The sequence below is a fragment of the Rhyacophila brunnea genome, unplaced genomic scaffold (assembly GCF_057557595.1).
Source record: "Rhyacophila brunnea isolate RB1 unplaced genomic scaffold, BYU_Rbru_1.0 scaffold_202, whole genome shotgun sequence".
In the NCBI taxonomy this organism is placed as follows: Eukaryota; Metazoa; Arthropoda; class Insecta; order Trichoptera; family Rhyacophilidae; genus Rhyacophila; species Rhyacophila brunnea.
In genome coordinates, this window is record NW_028232863.1 from 139371 (window position 1) to 145705 (window position 6335).

The following is a 6335-nucleotide window of genomic DNA, read 5'->3' on the forward strand; positions in this document are numbered from 1 at the left end:
CATCAGCAGGATAAATAGCCCTCGAGAAGTTTAACATTATCTCAAATCTCGGAAGATTAAAATACCGATATTTGATGTCTTTAAGAAACTAGATCTGTTTAAGAAAGGCAATACAAGTCGGAAACCTGATGCCGAACTACCTTGATTTTATAATTTGAAGAAACATGAAATTTTAGTATGAAAGAATTTTTACGGTTATATATAATAGAGGCATGATTATTTTTGATGAGTTGCCCGTTATATTTAAAGCGGCATTTTATTGCATTTGGGTGATAAGGTGAAATAAAAACATATTTTAAAGTTAAAGAGCAATTTTATGTGTGGAATAGTATGAGATGTATTTCAAAAGCTCATAATTATAATAAAAGATACCATTAAAATTTACAGTGATTTGATATAAAAAAGCTATAATGCGCCGTGATAACATAGTTGTTATTATAAAAGATATAAAATACATGAATAAATTCGCATAAAAGTTGTAAAGATGTGTTTAACGAAAATTAAAGTTTAAAACCAACAAAATACAATTTTTTGAATAAAGTTATATTATTTAACAAACGATGAAAAAATAATAAATATATAAAAGTAAGTGGAACATGGGTAAACAATATAATCATTCAAAAAAACCCTAAAAGATTTAAGATTATGGGCAATATTTGGCGATTTTAATGTGGTTTGGAAAACTGAAATTTTTTTAATGAAAACTCTTCGCTAAAAATTTTTATTAAATTAAATTAAAAGGAATGAAAAAAGGCAGAGCGAGTTAGATAAAATTATTTAAAATAAAGTTAAAGGTTTATGGAATTTTTTTATTTCTGATTATGAAAAAAAAATTTTCTGCAGGAAAGTACGAATCTTGGATGGTAGATGGTCTCAGGCAGATTAATTTGGATCCAATAGAAAGGCATACAATATACATAAAAATTTTCCTAGAATCTAAATTTAGATGTAAAATACAATGACAGAATTTTATCGTGGGGAATCCTGTTGTGTATTTATGAATTGGGTAAATAAAATTAAAGCTAACTAAAATGCTTAGCAAATTATTATATAAAATATCGAAATTGGAGTTCCATCTAAAAATATTTTCTTTGGATTATTGTGAATTAATAAGACGAATTATTTTATAATCGATTTTTATAAAAAGAAGAAAAGGAATCGGATTCATGAAAATATAAGAAAAGTAAGCATTTAGCCGTAAATATAGGCTAAATTATTGGAAAGCGATTCATAATTATGGGAATCCGACACCAAAAGAAGATTATCTAATATATATTGGGTAATATACATGTATATATTGACTATATGCTTTCTGTATGCCTCTAATCAATCTATGGGTAGATAAAATCCAAAAGAATCAGCAAGGGGATAAAAGGTATTATAAATTATTGTTACATCTACTAGGTATGCTAAAAAAACAAGTTATCTTTGGGTATATGAAATCCTTTAAACTGCCCAATAGTACTTCTACTATTTCAATATAATCTAGAGATTATATAATTCGTATTCTTTTGGATTATATATTTTACATGATAAACGGCACTTCTCTTAAAAAAAATAAAAGGTGGTAATATCAGTGCAGGTGAAAATATTTGTGAGTGTTTATACTAAATCAAATAATTCATGATATTTTTAAATAATTTAAAAATCAAAAGTTTCAAAGATTTAAAAAAAGACGGCTAATTGCTTAAAAGGATAAGATACAAAAAATTTGGTAAAATTTTGTGTAAGAAGATAGCAATAATGGATTAAAAGAATATTTTGCGAAAAATGTATAAAATAACGTAATATAAAAATATAATTTTATGTAAAAACAAGATAAAATATCATAAGATAGTAAAATTCAGCCTAAAAAAATACCAGAAATATATTTTAATATTGATGAAATCTAAGAAATTTACAATCAAAAAAAAAAGATTGTGTTTCTAGATTTAACATATCGTCATCAGTATTATAGTTGCGATATATTAAGAGCGTTTAAAAGTTTTATATAAAAAAATGAAATTTCATAAACCTTTTTGGCCTGTCATATGCATAATATCTCATAATGAACGAATGTCGCCAAATTCTTATACTGTGGCGAAATAATAATGGTATCGGTACCGCTTTTGGAGGATTCCAAAGTCTCTTTTACCGGTCAAAAATTTCTTTTCCTATAATAGGGGTATAATATTTCTTTGGAATGATTTTTACAAGATGATGTCAGATTGAATATAATTAAATATTTAATGTGTTACAGAAACAAGCTTGTGCTACTACTATCTAATTAGTTTGATAATTTTCTTTTGAATAGATGATGTTATGGTGTAAATTATAAAAAATTATTATTACCATAAAAGATTATAATAATATTTGATTTATTATTGAAATTACTTGCTCAACTAACATGTTATGATATATTAATGACCATATTTTCTAGCATAAAGCAACTTTTGGTTCATCTTGTCGCGTATTTTTATCGGTTTTTTGTTGTGAACTTACAAAATAATCTAAGTTCTATTTCATTTATCTTATAAATGATGAAACGTGGGTTACCGATCAGCAGTGATGTTTTTAAACACATTACACACAACTTAATTTGAATACTTTTGGTTTAGGGTTTATTTTTTGGTTTAATATAAAAACCATCTTATTTATATTCATGAACTTGCATTATCAATAAAGAAGGCCTACAACTTACCTATTTTGAAATTATTCTATGCTTAAACATATAAATGCCCTTAATAATTTAAATTCATCGTTGTTTCGAAATAAAAGTCCATCACAAATATATGATGAAATATTTTCTTGTTCATCATATTCAGCAAGAATTTATGTAAAATAAAATTTCACTTTTTTTAAAATTAGAAGATTTTCGAGCAGAGATAATCCACTTGATCCCGGTGCGTGAGAAAACAAAAATGACATGTGCAATACTTTCTGGTTTATCGTGCAAAAGAAGGTGTTTTTTGGGATTTAGTAAACAAATTTTTTCAAACGAGATAAGATATGAAAAATGATTAAAATCTTATTTAATTTAGTATTTTTTAAATATAAATACCATGGCGCATGACTCTGCAAATTGGCTCGATTGCAGTAAAATCTGAATCGAAAAAATTTATTTCCAAATACATTTTGATTCAGACAGATGGAATATAAACTACGAAGCAAATTTGCGATGCTGAGAGATTCAATGATCAATTTACATGTTTTTTTGCATTCAATATATTTTTAAAAACATATTATTGATGTGCAAACTGACAAAAATCACCAATTATTTATCTGTGGTTGTGTTTTTATTCCAATATTAACATTACAGCCTTTTCATGTGGGGGTTTATTTTATTTGTATGAGAAAGATGATTTTTAATTACCATGGGGTTCAAAACATTACCATACATAACAGAAAGGATTTTTTTACACTAAAGTATGTATTATGATAAAATCTCTGAATTAGACGGGCAAAAAAACTTGATATAATTATTTATGGTGTTTTATAAGCATAAAAGAATCGAAAAATTAGTTATTAATCTTCAGTTTACTTTTTTGTATGAATTTTATTAGATGGTTGTTTATTATTCTTTTCAATAAAATTTTGTTTAAAAGACGATTTTTTTGACTTAATATCAATAAAGAAACAGGAAAAACAAGACTTTTATTCGAAAATATTCTGAATGTTTGCTTGAATATACATATAAAGTATTTATAGATATCCAACCTTTTTTTGGGATGAATTTAGGTGTGAATGTTGATATTACACTTTAAACCAATATTACTATACAAATTTGAATTCTAAATTTTATGTGATGAGAGCATGTTAACACCTTTAAAGTTTATTATAAATGTTTGGATAAACTATCAATACATATAAATCTTTAATTGCTTTGTAATAAAAAAGTTTCAAATATATTTCTCATATTAGCTATAAAGAAGCCGACAAAAGTGAATTTTTAACCTTTATTACTTATCAACATTGAACATAGAAAATATTTACCTTGAAAATGAGTCTAAGAATTATATTATGCAGAAAAAAAATACATAATATCTAAAGTTTTATATAGAATAAACGGAATAGGTTTTATCAGTGGTAAAATTTAGACAATTCCTTATAATTTTGTATTGTAACAAAGGATGCATTGGATAATTTGAAGGTATAAACTTGAATGGATACGCGAGTTTCGTAGAGAAACCGGGAAGTCAGTTTAAATGAAGCAAATACACAAATATTGATTTTCCTTGCCTAATTCATGTGGCAAATAAATAAATAAGATTTACTTTGCCTATTTATTCTGCTCAATTATTATTATTATCTATATTCATAAAGTTTTGATGTTTAAACCTATATTTAAGCTATCAAGTTAAAATTTTTTTTGTTTGTTGTTTATAATTAATACTATTATCAAATTTTTTATATGATATATTTTGTTCCATATAAGCTTTTATATTTTTGGAATTGTTGTTTATAATTAATACTATTGTCAAACGTTTATGTGATATATTGTTCCATATGGGCTTTTTAATTTTTTTCGGGTGTATTAAATTGATTTATTTAGAATAATATATTTTACCGGAAAATTAATGTTAATAGTCTGCGTAATAATAAAAAAACCGTCATATATTCCTAAAAAAATATACGTTTCTTTTGTTTTTTATTTCCTTGTTCCAGATTTTTGGCTTATTGATTTGTGTTGTTTACTACATTTTATTGGTTGTGAGTATTCTTCTGTTATTGCACCTTTTAATATTTTCCTGGTGTTGTTTGATAATTTGATAGCCCTTTGACTTGTTATTCTGGGTTCTTATAGAAAATATCTAGCAACCAATATAATTTAATCAAGTAATTCTTTATTCAAGAGCATTTAAACTAATTTGCACCCTGATATCACAATAAGAGCTTATTCGAATATTTGCATTGCTTATATTCAATTTAAAAAATTTTGGATTTAATAATAATTTTAATTTTTTGACATCTCTCCAAATCATACTATTTCCGAATTGGGTATTTAATTATTTCTTTAAAAATGCGGACTAATAAGATCTATGCATCTTTACACATGCTTTTAAACTCATCATCTTCGCCGCTACAATCATCTAAATCCCCACCAACCTTACCATAGGCCTTCACCTCATAATCATCCAATAAGCTAACAATTGTCATAGCATCCCTAACACCACATCTCTCTAAATCATCGACAAGATGGTCATATGAAGATGGTATAAGTGAAAAAGGGAACTTTCGTGGCATTTCACCAATTTTTAGTCGTTCTAATCGGTATAGGATTTCTTCTAGTCTATATATTTTATCTTCAATGTACCGATCTGTCTGGTATTCTGGCAAATTTGTTTGTATAAGTTTAATACTTTTAAGAAGTTTTTGTGATTTTCTAATTTCCACTTTTGCATCGGTAATTAACCTTTCCATTTTCTAATTATAGTACTTTTCTTTTTTCTCTTATTCTATTTTATATGTGTAGTAAATTTTAATTTAATCAATAATATATAAGGGCATTCAAAAATTATGCAATCGAAGCTTCAGATGAACAAATCAAAAATTTTTGGATGAAAATGTGGTAAAAAGGTACGGAAAATCACAACAAAAATAATTATAACGATTACCTATGCCCATTTCTACCTGTCCAAAAACAGGAAAAAAATTGCTTCATAACAGAGATTGAATTTGATAATATAATAAAATCACTGCGGAACTGGAAAGCTGCTGGACCAGATGGAATCTTTAATTTCTTCATTATAACAATATGACGAGTCTTCATAAATATATATATCAGATCATATCAGATGAATGTTTAGAAAATAAAAACCAGGAAGAATGGTTTTATTAAGGCACTACATACCTTATACCAAAAGAAGATGTCAAGATAGGAAATGAATTTAGACCAATAACGTGTATGTCTAATTTATATAAACTAACGACAAAAGCGGTCTCAAAAATAATTCAGTATGAAGTAGAGACAAGAGAATTAATTGCAGAAAATCAGTTAGGGACAATAAGGCGCGTTCAAGGTGCAAAAGAACAAGCTCTTATCAATATTGCGATAAATAAAGAGCATGGAAATAATTTATATACAACGTGGATTGATGTAAAAAAGGCATTTGACTCAATAGAACATAACTAACTACATGCATGTATTGAAAATTTGAATCTACCAGCATGGATAACATCTTTCATAAGAAAGATTACAAGTAAATGGAGTATATCGTTAAGATTAGAGCGATAAGAAATCATGTATAAAAGAATAAATAAAGCAATACTACTGGGAGATAGTCTGTCACCTTTTTTATTCGTTCTATGTATTGACTCCTTAAGCAGAAAATTAAATGAACGCTTTCCAGGAGTGA